Genomic DNA, 16,708 nt, shown 5'->3' with positions numbered 1-16,708 from the left:
AGGCTATATCAGTAGCCCCAACCTATAGGCTATATCAGTAGCCCCAACCTATAGGCTATATCAGTAGCAACAACCTATAGGCTATATCAGTAGTCACAACCTATAGGCTATATCAGTAGCACCAACCTATAGGCTATATCAGTAGCCCCAACCTATAGGCTATATCAGTAGCCCCAACCTATAGGCTATATCAGTAGCCCCAACCTATAGGCTATATCAGTAGCAACAACCTATAGGCTATATCAGTAGCCCCAACCTATAGGCTATATCAGTAGCAACAACCTATAGGCTATATCAGTAGCAACAACCTATAGGCTATATCAGTAGCAACAACCTATAGGCTATATCAGTAGTCACAACCTATAGGCTATATCAGTAGCACCAACCTATAGGCTATATCAGTAGTCACAACCTATAGGCTATATCAGTAGCAACAACCTATAGGCTATATCAGTAGTCACAACCTATAGGCTATATCAGTAGTCACAACCTATAGGCTATATCAGTAGTCCTATAGGCTATATCAGTAGTCATAACCTATAGGCTATATCAGCTAGGCTATATCAGTCAGTATATCAGTAGTCACAACCTATAGGCTATATCAGTAGTCACAACCTATAGGCTATATCAGTAGTCACAACCTATAGGCTATATCAGTAGTCACAACCTATAGGCTATATCAGTAGTCACAACCTATAGGCTATATCAGTAGCCCCAACCAACCTATAGGCTATATCAGTAGCCCAACCTATAGGCTATATCAGTAGTCACAACCTATAGGCTATATCAGTAGTCACAACCTATAGGCTATATCAGTAGTCACAACCTATAGGCTATATCAGTAGTCACAACCTATAGGCTATATCAGTAGCCCCAACCTATAGGCTATATCAGTAGTCACAACCTATAGGCTATATCAGTAGTCACAACCTATAGGCTATATCAGTAGTCACAACCTATAGGCTATATCAGTAGCCCCAACCTATAGGCTATATCAGTAGTCACAACCTATAGGCTATATCAGTAGTCACAACCTATAGGCTATATCAGTAGTCACAACCTATAGGCTATATCAGTAGTCACAACCTATAGGCTATATCAGTAGCCCCAACCTATAGGCTATATCAGTAGCCACAACCTATAGGCTATATCAGTAGTCACAACCTATAGGCTATATCAGTAGCCCCAACCTATAGGCTATATCAGTAGCCACAACCTATAGGCTATATCAGTAGTCACAACCTATAGGCTATATCAGTAGTCACAACCTATAGGCTATATCAGTAGCCCCAACCTATAGGCTATATCAGTAGCCACAACCTATATGCTATATCAGTAGTCACAACCTATAGGCTATATCAGTAGCCCCAACCTATAGGCTATATCAGTAGTCACAACCTATATGCTATACCAGTAGCCACAACCTATAGGCTATATCAGTAGCCACAGTGTTAACCACAGTGATAGCCACAGTAACTGTAGCTTACACCATGATAATAAGTATGCTATATGCCTGTCTATGACAAGCTATCACGCCATCCCCAAAACAACTAAATAAGAAATGCCCAGACTGTATGGTGTCCAAAACCCTACACCTACTTGTTACAACTATACCTACCTATGTATGACTGCTGAGCAGGCTATGCCAGTGCCTTTGCAAATATATTTTATGCATGTGTACACTATGCAGTACACGCACGCACGCACGCACACACACACACACACACACACACACACACACACACACACACACACACACACACACACACACACACACACACACACACACACACACACACACGCTCCAGTCACACCACCCTCCCTCACACTTGGCACGGTTGTTGCAGGTGGTGTGGAAGTGGAGCTATATTCCTAAAGCCTGGCTGTAAAGTGACAGGCGAGGGGAGCACACTCCAGCACAGGCAGAGTGGGGAGGGGAGAGGAGGGTGGTAATGGGCTGACAGCTCCACTGCAGGGAGAGGCCCTCTTAATGACAGCTTATTCCTTCATGATTTCAATTGTTGACAGTGGACAGGTCTGCTTGTTGCATCATGGCAGCTGTGTCATTACCTTCTGGCCCTGTCAAGGCTGCATTTTGACAATGGGAGGGAGAGTGAGAGGAAGGAATGAAGGAAGGAAAGATGACAACCGAGAGAATGAGAAAAATGGAAAGAAACAAAGAATAGGTTGGGTAGAAGGTGGGCCGGATGTGTTTAGTTGTGCTGGGTTCTAGTTACCTGGTGTTGTGAGAGGATCCAGAAGATTGGTGCAGTGCACAAACACTGTTATCATTCATGGATGAAGGGGATGGGACATGCAACAAGGTAATAGCACACACACACACATACCACACCGCTGGTAGGCTACTTACAGTATGTAGGTCTCCCGTACAGACAGATGGATGGATGTAGTGTTTCTGCTGCAGTCATTTAACTGTGGCGCTGCGCCACTGCCCAAAAATATGAAACATTCAAAAATATTTCTGTCGAGGCACACTTTGAAGATGCTAGAAGAGTCCACGTTTACTTTTCATCTGCAAACAAAACAAGTAATGAATAGAACAATCTGATAACCCCATAGTAGAATAGTTGACCTGTTTACCTAGTCAGCTTGTTGTGTGTTCCATGCAAGATAAATATTACTCTCTAGGCGCTTTCAAGTTATGAGTGTCATACGGAGGGGAATCTGCATTCTGACAAGTAGTCAATGCACAAGAATTCTTGCAATTGCAGGGAAAACAGCAGTTTTAAGGGCCTTTGTTAAAACGAGGACGATCCCAGCTTTCCATTCCTACTTTATTTATCAACTCCTAAATATGTGCAAACTGCACCATTTTAAACCCTGCGTTTTTAGCAGCATCGTGGTTAAGCATGTTAAGCTCCACAATTTGCTGTGAGTGCAAAGGGGAGAGTGGGACTAAATGTAACATAAGTAAATTGTAGCGTAACTTTGGGTAAAACGCCACCCTACCTCAAAATAAGTTTTAGGGAGTAACTTAAAGAATTGTGATGAAACAGATTGCATTTTTAGTTGAGCAAGAATAGTAGCAACCAGGGAACCATGTTGGGGGTGAAAAAGGTGACATGAAGAGGTTTCTGTGAGAAGTAGAGGCAGGGGAAAATACCCCGGGTGGTGGGTTACCCTAACAGGCAGACCTACATTATATTCACTGGGTTTATGCATGTTTTTGTGACATACAATTTATCAATAGGATGCTAACTAGTTAAATGATTACATGTGGGAGCTACAGTACCTTCAGAAAGTATTAAACCCCTTGACTTTTTCCACATATTGCTGTATTACAACCTGCATTTAAATGGATTAAATGTCGTTTTTTGTCACTGGCCTACCCACAATATACTATAATCTCAAAGTGGAATTATGTTTATTTTTTAATTTTTAATTTTATTTATAAAAAATGAAAAGGTGAATCAATAAGTATTCAACCCCATTGTTATAGCGAACCTAAATACATTCAGGAATGTTTTGTTTTTTAACAATTCACCAAATAATCTCTCTCTCTCTCTCTCTCTCTCTCTCTCGCGCCAAAGCAAGTGATGTAGATAATAAACAAATGTGAAATGAACAGTAAACATTACACTCACATTAGTTCCAAAAGAATAAAACATTTCAAATGTCATATTATATCTATATACAGTGTTGTAACGATGTGCAAATGTTTAAAGTACAAAAGGGAAAATAAATAAACATAAATATGGGTTGTATTTACAATGGGCTTTGTTCTTCACTGGTTGCCCTTTTCTTGTGGCAACAGGTCACAAATCTTGCTGCTGTGATGCACACTGTGGTATTTCACCCAGTAGATATGAGTTTATCAACATTTAAGGGAACTATAAGGCTATGCTCACTGAGTCTGTACATAGTCGAAGCTTTCCTTATATTTGGGTCAGTCACAGTGGTCAGGTATTCTGCCACGGTGTACTCTCTTTAGGGCCAAATAGCATTCTAGTTTTTTACATTTACATTTACATTTAAGTCATTTAGCAGACGCTCTTATCCAGAGCGACTTACAAATTTTTCTAACTTTTTTGTTAGTTCTTTCCAATGTGTCAAGTAATGATCTTTTTCTCATGATTTGGTTGGGTCTAATTGTTTTGCTGTCCTGGGGTTCTGTGGGGTCTGTTTGTGTTTGTGAACAGAGCCACAGGACCAGCTTGCTTAGGGGGCTCTTCTCCAGGTTCAACTCTCTGTAGGTGATGGCTTTGTTATGGAAGGTTTGGGAATTACTTCCTTTTAGGTGGTTGTAGAATTAGTGGGTATCGGCCTAACTCTGCATGCATTTGGTGTTCTACGTTGTACACGGAGGATATTTTTGCATAATTCTGCATGCATAGTCTCAATTTGGTGTTTGTCCCATTTTGTCAAGTCTTGTTTGGTGAGGGGACCCCAGACATCACAACCATAATGGCCAATGGGTTCTATAACTGATTCAGGTATTTTTTAGTCGGATCCTAATTGGTATCTCAAATTTTATGTTCCTTTTGATGGCATAGAAGGCCCTTCTTGCCTTGTCTCTCAGCTCGTTCACAGCTTTGTGGAAATTACCTGTGGCGCTGATGTTTAGGCCGAGGTATGTATAGTTTTTTGTGTGCTCTCGGGCAATGGTGTCTAGATGGAATTTGTATTTATGATCCTGGCAACTGGACCTTTTTTCTATTACCATTATTTTTGTCTGACTGAGATTTACTGTCAGGGCCCAGGTCTGGCAGAATCTGGGCAGAAGATCTAGGTGCTGCTGTAGGCCCTCCTTGGTTAGTGACAGAAGCACCAGATCATCAGCAAACAGTAGACATTTGACTTCAGATTCTAGTATGGTGAGGCCGGATGCTGCAGACTGTTCTCGTGCCCTCACCAATTAGTTGATATATGTTGAAGAGGGTGGGGCTTAAGCTGCATCCCTGTCTCACCACACGGTCCTGTGGAAAGAAATGTGTTTATTTGTATGGTAAACCCTCATGCCAAATTGAGTCCAAAACGTTTTTGAAATCAACAAAACATGAGAAGACTGCCTTTGTTTTCTTTTGTTTGTTTTTCAGTTAGGGTGTGCAGGGGGATACGTGCTCTATCGTATGGTAATTAGGTAAAAAGCCAATTTGACATTTGCTCAGTACATTGTTTTCACTTAGGAAATGTAGTCTGCCGTTACTGATAATGCAGTGGTTTTTCCCAAGGTTGTTGTTGACACATATCCCACGGTGGTTATTGGGGTCAAATTTGTCTCCACTTTTGTGGATTGGGGTGATCAGTCCTTGGTTCCAAATATTGGGGAATATGCCAGAGCTACGGATGATGTTTAAGAGTTTAAGTATAGCCAATTGGAATTTGTGGTCTGTATATTTTATATTTTAATTGAGGATTCCTTCAACACCACAGGCCTTTTTGGGTTGGAGGGTTTGTTTTTTATCCTGTAGTTCATTCAATGTAATTGGAGAATCTAGTGTATTCTGGTCATCTTTAATAGTTTATTCTAAGATTTGTATTTGATCATGTATATGTTTTTTTGCTGTTTGTTCTTTGTTATAGGGCCAAACAGATTGGAGAAGTGGTTTAACCATACAGCTCTATTTTGGATAGATAACTATTTGTGTTGTTTGTTTAGTGTTTTCCAATTTTCCCAGAAGTGGTTTGAGTCTATGGATTCTTCAATTACATTGAGCTGATTTCTGACATGCTGTTCCTTCTTTTTCCGTAGTGTATTTATGTATTGGTTTAGTGATTCACCGTAGTGAAGGTGTTGGCTCAGGTTTTCTGGGTCTCTATGCAGTTGGTTGAATAGGTTTCTCAATTTCTTTCTTAGGTTTTTGCATTCTTCATCAAACCATTGTTCATTGCTGTTAATTTCCTCAGTTTTTCTGATTGAAATATTTACATTTGATAGGGAAGCTGAGAGGTCAAGTATACTGTTTAGGTTTTCTACTGCCAATTTTACACCTTCACTATTACAGTGGGACGTTTTGTCCAGGAAGTGGTTCAAAAGGGATTGAATTTGTTGTTGCCTTATATTTGTTAGGTTTCCACACTACATTCCTTCCATCTGTAGCATTTCTTATTGTTATTCGGTTCCTTTGGTTTTCATGCCTTATGATTGAGTATCGCTCTGTTCAAGTATACTGTGATTTTGCTGTGATCTCATAGGGATGTCAGTGTGCTGACAGTGAACGCTCTGAGAGACTCTGGGTTGAGGCCAGTGATAAAGTAGTCAACAGTACTACTGCCAAGAGATGAGCTATAGGTGTACCTACCATAGGAGTCCCCTCGAAGCCTACCATTGACTATATACATACCCAGCGTGCGACAGAGCTGCTGGAGTTGTGACCCGTTTTTGTTGGTTATGTTGTCATAGTTGTGCCTAGGGGGGCATACGGGGGAGGGAATGCTGTCACCTCCAGGCAGGTGTTTGTCTCCCTGTGTGCTGACGGTGTGAGGTTATTGTCCTGTTCTGTCATTTAGGTCGCCATAGACTAGTACATGTCCCTGGGCCTGGAAATGATTGATTTTCCCCTCCAGGATGGAGAAGCTGTCTTCATTAAAGTATGGGGATTCTAGTGGGGGGATATAGTTAGCACACAGGAGGACATGTTTCTCTGTTAAGATAATTTTCTTTTGAATTTCTAGCTAAATGACAAATGTTCTTGTTTTGATTATTTTAATAGTGTGAGTTAGGATTGCTCTATACCAAATTAGCATGTGTGTGTGTGTGTGTCTCCCCCTCCTTCCAATCCATCTATTTTCCACATATTTGCTTTCTTTTTCTGTCTTGTTTGCTTTTGAATGTTTATTTGACCCCCCACCTCTAGCCCCCTGCCCCCCTTCCTCCTTGTGGTGCCCCTCTCCCCCCTCTATCTCAACAACACTTTTAAGTCAACCACACACACACACACACACACACACACACACACACACACACACACACACTATTGTACAGCTAACCTTGTGGGTGGAGACACAATTCAGTCCCATTCAAAATCCTATTTTACCTGACCCGTACCCTTACCCTAACCTTAAGTCTGACCCTAACCCAAACCCCCTAACCTAACCTTAGCTCCTAACCCTTAAACTAACCCCAGCTACCAACCCTAATTCTAACACTAATTCTAACCTTAACCCTAAACCCCTTAGAAATAGCATCTGACCTTGTGGGGACCAACAAAATGTCCCCAGTTGGTCAAATGTTTGTTCTTGTGGGGTCTTCTGGCCCCCACAAGAATAGTTACACACACACACAAACAGTAAGAAAGAAAAAGCCACAAAAAAAACGAGCAACTGCATTTCATTAAAAAATGTAGTATTTAATAAAAAATAAGATATATACCCAGACCACCCCCCCCCAGTTAGGCTCGGCACTAGAGACTTGCTGGAAAAAAGAGTGGGTGTGGAGTTTTCAAAAATGTGTGAAAAGCCTTAGGGTTTATATCTGCCCAGAATGTCAATGGGAAGCTGAAAGGGGGCAGGGAAGCTGAAATGGGGCAGGGAAGCTGAAATGGGGCAGGGAAGCTGAAATGGGGCAGGGAAGCTGAAAGGGGGCAGGGAAGCTGAAAGGGGGCAGGGAAGCGGGGCTGAAATCAAACACAGGAATCTGGTCTCATTCCTGTCATGTTGCTCTTCTCTTTTTTTTCTGGATTGATGTCTTTTTCAAAATCCGCTTCTCTCCTCCGTCATTTTTTGGTACTGCATTTCGCCAGGTCTCGTTCTCTCTGTCTCTGTCTCTCTCTCTCGCCCCCCCCCCCGTTACTTGTGTGTAAATCTCAGGATGTTTTTCCTCAAGGTGGTCTTTGGGGCTTAGGTGTGTGTGTCTATAGGGGTTATCAAAGGTTTCTGGGGATCTGGGAGGGTAGCATCAACAAATAGTTTGTGTGTAGGGGTCAGAGGATGGGCTGGTCTGAGCTGGTAATTGAGGCCCTGCATGGGACACACATCTCCAGGTGGAAGTGCAGCATTTCCTGCAGTTAAAATCAATACACTTGACACCTTCAAAGGCAGCGTAGTAGACTGGGACTCCCGCGGGACGGCAGCTGTCAACAAAACCTAATCATTACTAGCCTGGTAAGAGCTCACCTGCAAAGGCCAAATAAAACATTGTTGTGTGGTCGTATTGCCTGTCTTAACAGTGCTGCTGTGAATCTCTCTCATCACAGGGTCCTCCCTCCCCTGGTTCCTATGTTTCTGCATGAGCAATGTAAAAACCTGTATTTATTAGCTCATCATGTTGATCATTGGATTTTTTTTCGTCCAAATTAACAAATGATATCAAGGCAGCAGTGTGTGAGCTGTGTAGTAGGTCGTTTGCAGCTGCGGGGCAGTGTGTCGTGCGTGTGTGTGTCCCGGTGGGACGGTTTTGTTTAGACTCTATTCCAGAGCGCCCCATGCAGTGTGTGTGTTGGATTCCTGTGTGTGTTGGATTCCTTGGATTCCTGTCCTGTCCATTGTACCAATGCTAACACCTCTGGCTACTGTTGACTATGGTACGACACACACAAACACCAAAAAAACAGCTCTTATAAACACAGATACCTCCCTTCTTCCTCATTTAGTAATATAACAATGATGTCCTTGCTCTCCTCTGCTTTGGTGTCGATAAAGGTGGTGTGGTTCTGTCCTGTTGTGGGTTTAACATGGCCGACGAGCTTGCCAGGGTTTAAAGAGCAGGCTGTTTGATTTTGGGGAGGGAGGTGAGGTCAACCACCGTCCGTAGAGGGCTTGATCGATGAGAGTGAGCTTTTTAAATAGGGGTTAACGGGGTGGTGCAACAATAACTGAGGTTACATAAAAACACCAAGTAACACAGCTGTAAACCGTGTTACCCCTCCATCCACGCAGAAAGATCTGAACTGGGCAGTGGTGTCTCTAGCTGCAGGCCTTCCACCAGGACATTCAGTAGGGCTTCAGAAAGATCTGAACTGGGCAGTGGTGTCTCTAGCTGCAGGCCTTCCACCAGACATTCAGTAGGGCTTCAGAAAGATCTGAACTGGGCAGTGGTGTCTCTAGCTGCAGGCCTTCCACCAGGACATTCAGTAGGGCTTCAGAAAGATCTGAACTGGGCAGTGGTGTCTCTAGCTGCAGGCCTGCCACCAGGACATTCAGTAGGGCTTCAGAAAGATCTGAACTGGGTAGTGGTGTCTCTAGCTGCAGGCCTTCCACCAGGACATTCAGTAGGGCTTCAGAAAGATCTGAACTGGGCAGTGGTGTCTCTAGCTGCAGGCCTTCCACCAGGACATTCAGTAGGGCTTCTGAACCACCAGGACATTCAGTAGGGCTTCAGAAAGATCTGAACTGGGCAGTGGTGTCTCTAGCTGCAGGCCTCCACCAGGACATCTGAAACAACTGGGCCACCCCAGGACATTCAGCCGGCTATTCAGTAGGGCTTCAGAAAGATCTGAACTGGGCAGTGGTGTCTGGCCTGCCACCAGGACATTCAGTAGGGCTTCAGAAAGATCTGAACTGGGCAGTTCAGGCCTACCAGGACATTCAGTAGGGCTTCAGAAAGATCTGAACTGGGCTTGTCTCTAAGGCCTGCCACCAGGACAAGGGCTTCAGAAAGATCTGAACTGGGCAGTGGTGAAAGATCTGAACTAGCTGCAGGCCTTCCACCAGGACAGCAACTGGGCAGGTGCTCTAGCAGGCCTGCCAAAGAGAAAGATCTGAACTGGGCAGTGGTGTGAGGGCTCCCGCTGCAGGCCTGCCACAGGACATTCCCTAACCTGGAAAGATCTGAACTGGGCCAGTGGTGTCTCCAGCTGCAGGCCTCCCCATCACGGGATCAATCCCAGGTCTGTAGTGACTCCTCAAGCACTGTGATGCAGTACTTAGACCGCTGCGCCACTTGGGAGGCCCACGTTGTCAAATATTTTGTTGGAGTCATCAGACCATGTCTCTTTTTATAGTTGTCAGAGTGATATGAGTTATTATCCTCTCCTATACTGACAGCTTATCCTCCTGGAACCCTCTTAGGACTGGCACACACTGCTGTGTTTTGCGTCTATGTCAAGTTTGTGGTTACCAGACACACCGTTTTGTTTTGTTATACCCCTGCCGTTGGTCATCTCGCATCAACCTACGAGCACAAACACAGGCACGTACATGGAGGAACGTGCACACATACATCAATTGCTCAGGAACAACCAATAGAGAGAGAAACACACACACACACACACACACACACACACACACACACACACACACACACACACACACACACACAGTGGCATCAGGATTACCCTCACTAGATACTGTAGAGTGCTGTATGGGACAGAGAAACATCAGTTGTGGTCCATGAAGTGAAACAGCTCTTGTCCCCTTAAAATGGAGCTCTGCTATCCTCCCCCATAGTAGGACCCACATGAGTGGTTTTGTTATCTGTGTGTGCGTGTGCGTGTGCGTGTGCGTGTGTGTGTGTGTGTGCATGCCGTACTGCAGGGATATGCTCTGGCCTCGTCTTTGATGTCTCTGAGTCGCTCCAGCGGAGTTCGGCTGTTATCCCACATGTAGGATAAACATCTGACGACCCGTTGTGTGTGTCTGTTTATGAGTGGTTTAAGGGTTTAGGAAAGATCTCTTTTGTCTTGCACTTCATTGCAGACTTGTTCAGTGGTGTTTTACAAAGTGTACAGACATATTGCCCCTGCAGCTTTGTGTTCTGAATGACGCTCTCTTGTTTGCTCTCGTTCGTTACCCATACTGCCTTGCCCTGTGAAGTGTGTGTGTGTGTCATTCATTACCCATACTGCCTTGCCCTGTGAAGTGTGTGTGTGTCATTCATTACCCATACTGCCTTGCCCTGTGAAGTGTGCGATTCATTACCCATACTGTCTTGCCCTGTGAAGTGTGTGTGTCATTCATTACCCATACTGCTTGCCCTGTGAAGCACCAATGTGTGGATTCATTACCCATACTGCTTGCCCTGTAAGTGTGTCATTCATTACCCATACTGCCTTGCCACAAGGAGTGTGAAGTGATGTGTGTGTCATTCATTACCCATACTGCCTTGCCCTGGATGAAGTGTGTCATTCATTACCCATACTGTCTTGCCCTGTGAAATGTGTGTGTGTGTCATTCATTACCCATACTGCCTTGCCCTGTGAAGTGTGTCATTCATTACCCATACTGTCTTGCCCTTCATTACCCATACTGAAGTGTGTGTGTGTCATTCATTACCCATACTGCCTTGCCCTGTGAAGTGTGTCATTCATTACCCATACTGCCTTGCCCTGTGAAGTGTCAGTGTGTATCATTATTACCCATACTGCCTTGCCCTGTGAAGTGTGTCATTCATTACCACACACTGCCTTTTTGCCCTGTGAAGTGTTGTGTGTCATTCATTACCCATACTGCCTTGCCCTGTGAAGTGTGTCATCTCATTACCCATACTGTCTTGCCCTGTGAAATGTGTGTGTGTGTCATCCATTACCCATACTGCCTTGCCCTGTGAAATGTGTCATTCATTACACATACACACTTGCCCTGTGAAGTGTGTCATTCATTACCCATACTGCCTTGCCCTGTGAAGTGTGTGTCATTCATTACCCATACTGCCTTGCCCTGTGAAGTGTGTGTGTGTGTATTCATTCATTACCCATACTGCCTTGCCCTGTGAAGTGTGTGTGTGTCGTTCATTACCCATACTGCCTTGCCCTGTGAAGTGTGTCATTCATTACCCATACTGCCTTGCCCTGTGAAGTGTGTGTGTGTCATTCATTACCCATACTGCCTTGCCCTGGAATGCTGTGTCTTTCATTACTGATACTGCCTTGCCCTGTGAAGTGTGTGTGTTATCCCACATGTAGGATTCAACCATACTGCCTTGCCCTGTGAAGTGTGTGTGTGTTTCATTACCCATACTGCCTTGCCCTGTGAAAGTGTCATTCATTACCCATACTGCCTTGCCCTTGTTCAGTGTGTGTTTTATTCATTACCCATACTGCCTTGCCCTGTGAAGTGTGTGTGTGTCTTCATTACCCATACTGCCTTGCCCTGTTGTGTCATTCATTACCCATACTGCCTTGCCCTGTGAAGTGTGTGTGTGTCATTCATTACCCATACTGCCTTGCCCTGTGAAGTGTGTCATTCATTACCCATACTGCCTTGCCCTGTGAAGTGTGTGTGTGTCATTCATTACCCATACTGCCTTGCCCTGTGAAATGTGTCATTCATTACCCATACTGTCTTGCCCTGTGAAGTGTGTCATTCATTACCCATACTGCCTTGCCCTGTGAAGTGTGTGTGTGTCATTCATTACCCATACTGCCTTGCCCTGTGAAGTGTGTCATTCATTACCCATACTGTCTTGCCCTGTGAAGTGTGTGTGTGTCATTCATTACCCATACTGCCTTGCCCTGTGAAATGTGTCATTCATTACCCATACTGCCTTGCCCTGTGAAGTGTGTGTGTGTCATTCATTACCCATACTGCCTTGCCCTGTGAAGTGTGTCATTCATTACCCATACTGCCTTGCCCTGTGAAGTGTGTGTGTGTCATTCATTACCCATACTGCCTTGCCCTGTGAAGTGTGTGTGTGTCATTCATTACCCATACTGCCTTGCCCTGTGAAGTGTGTGTGTGTCATTCATTACCCATACTGCCTTGCCCTGTGAAGTGTGTGTGTGTCATCCATTACCCATACTGCCTTGCCCTGTGAAGTGTGTGTGTGTCATTCATTACCCATACTGTCTTGCCCTGTGAAGTGTGTGTGTGTCATTCATTACCCATACTGCCTTGCCCTGTGAAGTGTGTGTGTGTCATTCATTACCCATACTGCCTTGCCCTGTGAAGTGTGTGTGTGTCATTCATTACCCATACTGCCTTGCCCTGTGAAGTGTGTCATTCATTACCCATACTGCCTTGCCCTGTGAAGTGTGTGTGTGTCATTCATTACCCATACTGCCTTGCCCTGTGAAGTGTGTCATTCATTACCCATACTGTCTTGCCCTGTGAAATGTGTGTGTGTGTCATCCATTACCCATACTGCCTTGCCCTGTGAAATGTGTCATTCATTACACATACCGTCTTGCCCTGTGAAGTGTGTCATTCATTACCCATACTGCCTTGCCCTGTGAAGTGTGTGTGTGTCATTCATTACCCATACTGCCTTGCCCTGTGAAGTGTCATTCATTACCCATACTGCCTTGCCCTGTGAAGTGTGTGTGTGTCGTCATTCATTATCCATACTGCCTTGCCCTGTGAAGTGTGTCATTCATTACCCATACTGCCTTGCCCTGTGAAATGTGTCATTCATTACCCATACTGCCTTGCCCTGTGAAGTGTGTGTGTGTCATTCATTACCCATACTGCCTTGCCCTGTGAAGTGTGTGTGTGTCATTCATTACCCATACTGCCTTGCCCTGTGAAGTGTGTGTGTGTCATTCATTACCCATACTGCCTTGCCCTGTGAAGTGTGTCATTCATTACCCATACTGCCTTGCCCTGTGAAGTGTGTGTGTGTCATTCATTACCCATACTGCCTTGCCCTGTGAAGTGTGTCATTCATTACCCATACTGCCTTGCCCTGTGAAGTGTGTGTGTGTCATTCATTACCCATACTGCCTTGCCCTGTGAAGTGTGTCATTCATTCATTACCCATACTGCCTTGCCCTGTGAAGTGTGTGTGTGTCATTCATTACCCATACTGCCTTGCCCATTCATTACCCATACTGTGAAGTGTGTGTTTGTCATTCATTACCCATACTGCCTTGCCCTGTGAAGTGTGTCATTCATTACCCATACTGCCTTGCCCTGTGAAGTGTGTCATTCATTACCCATACTGCCTTGCCCTGTGAAGTGTGTCATTCATTACCCATACTGCCTTGCCCTGTGAAGTGTGTGTGTGTCATTCATTACCCATACTGCCTTGCCCTGTGAAGTGTGTCATTCATTACCCATACTGCCTTGCCCTGTGAAGTGTGTGTGTGTCATTCATTACCCATACTGCCTTGCCCTGTGAAGTGTGTCATTCATTACCCATACTGCCTTGCCCTGTGAAGTGTGTGTGTGTCATTCATTACCCATACTGCCTTGCCCTGTGAAGTGTGTCATTCATTACCCATACTGCCTTGCCCTGTGAAGTGTGTGTGTGTCATTCATTACCCATACTGCCTTGCCCTGTGAAGTGTGTCATTCATTACCCGTACTGCCTTGCCCTGTGAAGTGTGTTTGTGTGTCATTCATTACCCATACTGCCTTGCCCTGTGAAGTGTGTGTGTGTCATTCATTACCCATACTGCCTTGCCCTGTGAAGTGTGTGTGTGTGTCATTCATTACTCATACTGCCTTGCCCTGTGAAGTGTGTGTGTGTCATTCATTACCCATACTGCCTTGCCCTGTGAAGTGTGTGTGTGTCATTCATTACTCATACTGCCTTGCCCTGTGAAGTGTGTGTGTGTGTGTCATTCATTACTCATACTGCCTTGCCCTGTGAAGTGTGTGTGTGTCATTCATTACCCATACTGCCTTGCCCTGTGAAGTGTGTGTGTGTCATTCATTACCCATACTGCCTTGCCCTGTGAAGTGTGTGTGTGTCATTCATTACCCATACTGCCTTGCCCTGTGAAGTGTGTGTGTGTCATTCATTACCCATACTGCCTTGCCCTGTGAAGTGTGTCATTCATTACCCATACTGCCTTGCCCTGTGAAGTGTGTCATTCATTACCCATACTGCCTTGCCCTGTGAAGTGTGTCCTTGTACTATTGTACTGTTTTTTTGTACTGTTCTCTAGCACACTACAATCCCTCCCTCCCTCCCTCCTTTTTTACATACTCTCTCTCCTTCCTCCCTGTTGTTCATGATGGCCTTACCAGTGTAGCTGAGTTCTACACCTTTCTGTACCCATAAGAAGGTCCTTAACTGAGAGAGAAAGAGACAACTAACATTTGAGAGGGGGTGAGGAGAGAGAGAGACTCTCTCTGGCCAAGATGTGCGTAATGCAGCAGTGTCAGTCTGTGACCCAGTTCCAACCCCTTTGAAGTCCACAGGCTGATCCCTCTACAGGGGACCGAATGGATTTAGATGGGAAATAATAGAGGAGGTGAATACTGCAGAGAGCTGAGTGAGAGACACGGGGAGTGAGAGAGCAGAGGTGGAATGTGGAATAAAGGGTAGCGACCCCCTATAGCCCAGCAGTGTGGTGTGTTTCAGAAGCCTGGCTCCTGTGTGTTGCTGCTGCCTGGGTTTATATGGCGCCGGGCCTGCTCGAAGCTAGAGGAACCTCGTCGAGGGACGTGACCTAGAAAGGCCCAATCACTCTCCTCTCCACTTCCTGTGATCGCCAGTGTGCTAGAACCTCAGTCGTCTCCAGCCGTGTGTGTGCCCCACCACAGCCCAGCCATGGCGTGACCCACTTCATGCACGGGGCCCCTGCAGCCTTGCTTCTGGTGAGGTGCAGCACGTTAGGGCACAAAACCCACAGAGACAGGGTCCTAATGAAGTGCCGTGGGGGACGTAGAAATACCTTTCCATTTCAATCATTTTAAGGTAGACAGACTGGATTGGAGAATGTAAGGTAGGATCTGGTTTCATTGCCTATGAGGATGAAGAGACTGAGAGACACAGACAGACAGATAGCCCCCCCCCCCGCAGGGCTTTTGCTGTGATCACCACCTATAGAAGATGGCCGGGCTGTGAACTCCCCTCAATTAACCAGAGCCATTCTCCCTCCACCATCCAACTAGCTCCAGATTCCCCAGTAGATGCTAGCACAAGCCTGTCTGCTGGGGGCATGCTTACCCTTTACCTGTTGTCGGAGAGGAGGATACCGAGAAGTCTCTTCAAGTTTGTCTGTTCAATTAAAACTCCCTTTCTTTTTTTTCTTCGCTTCTTCTTCCTTCTCCATCTTTTTGAAGTTTGCCTGGGGCCTGGTAGTCGCTCATCAACCCTGCTCTGCTAGATGGCATACAGGTACCGTCTCCAACATTATTTCCAATGACTTAATTAGTTTCTGACTGCTGTGGAGTCTGGAATGGACCTCTTTATTCAGAGACGGACAGAGAGTATGACTGAGAGCATGTAAGGCCTGTGGTTTCTCTTTGCTTCAGCAATGCATGGCTGGTTTTAGCTCCTGGAATACAAGTCATCCAAATCGGCTGCGTCTCCTCGTCGTTGTCACTCGTGCCCACTTGTTAGTCTTGTGTTTCTGCCGAACGACATGTTGTATTCTTCAAATCGGCACACACACACAATCATCATCGTTCTCAATTTTCTTTGGTGAAAAGTTCTCCTATTTGAATAGGATTTGTCTTAATTAATCTGAAAGTAATAGTGAGTGAGCTCGGTATTCTAATGCTGTCACTACCAATGATGACTAGTCTTACTAATTTGTTCAAGAGAGTAGTTTGACACCGCCTATGACAGTTGTCGTGTTTTGTTTTTTGCTAGCTGGCGTGTCTTGAATTTCCTTCCTCGCCATGCCTGGGATCAAGGTTTCTCCATATTCAAAGTATTGTTGTTTTTATTATTCTGTCAGCCTTGACATCAAGAGCATGCCCCACTGCAATGTAAACTCTTCCCCCCCATTCCCCCCAAAAACTACTCCTGCTGTGCTCTTTAGAAGAGCGGATTTCCATCACTGTAGGTCAATCATCACTACTACTCTACTCTCTCTCTTCCTGTTCCTGTACGTCAATCATCACTACTACTCCACTGTCTCACTTCCTGTTCCTGTACGTCAATCATCACTACTACTCCACTGTCTCACTTCCTGTT

The 16,708-nt window shown here is 45.0% G+C and overlaps 1 pseudogene; it reads left to right on the top strand.

The window, feature by feature from the left end:
- The window catches only part of LOC135546676 (cotranscriptional regulator ARB2A homolog), a 337,690-nt pseudogene that overhangs the window by 66,311 nt on the left and 254,671 nt on the right, over positions 1 to 16,708 (top strand).

The sequence above is a fragment of the Oncorhynchus masou genome, chromosome 1 (assembly GCF_036934945.1).
Source record: "Oncorhynchus masou masou isolate Uvic2021 chromosome 1, UVic_Omas_1.1, whole genome shotgun sequence".
In the NCBI taxonomy this organism is placed as follows: Eukaryota; Metazoa; Chordata; class Actinopteri; order Salmoniformes; family Salmonidae; genus Oncorhynchus; species Oncorhynchus masou.
This window is presented reverse-complemented; position numbering and strand designations above follow the sequence as displayed.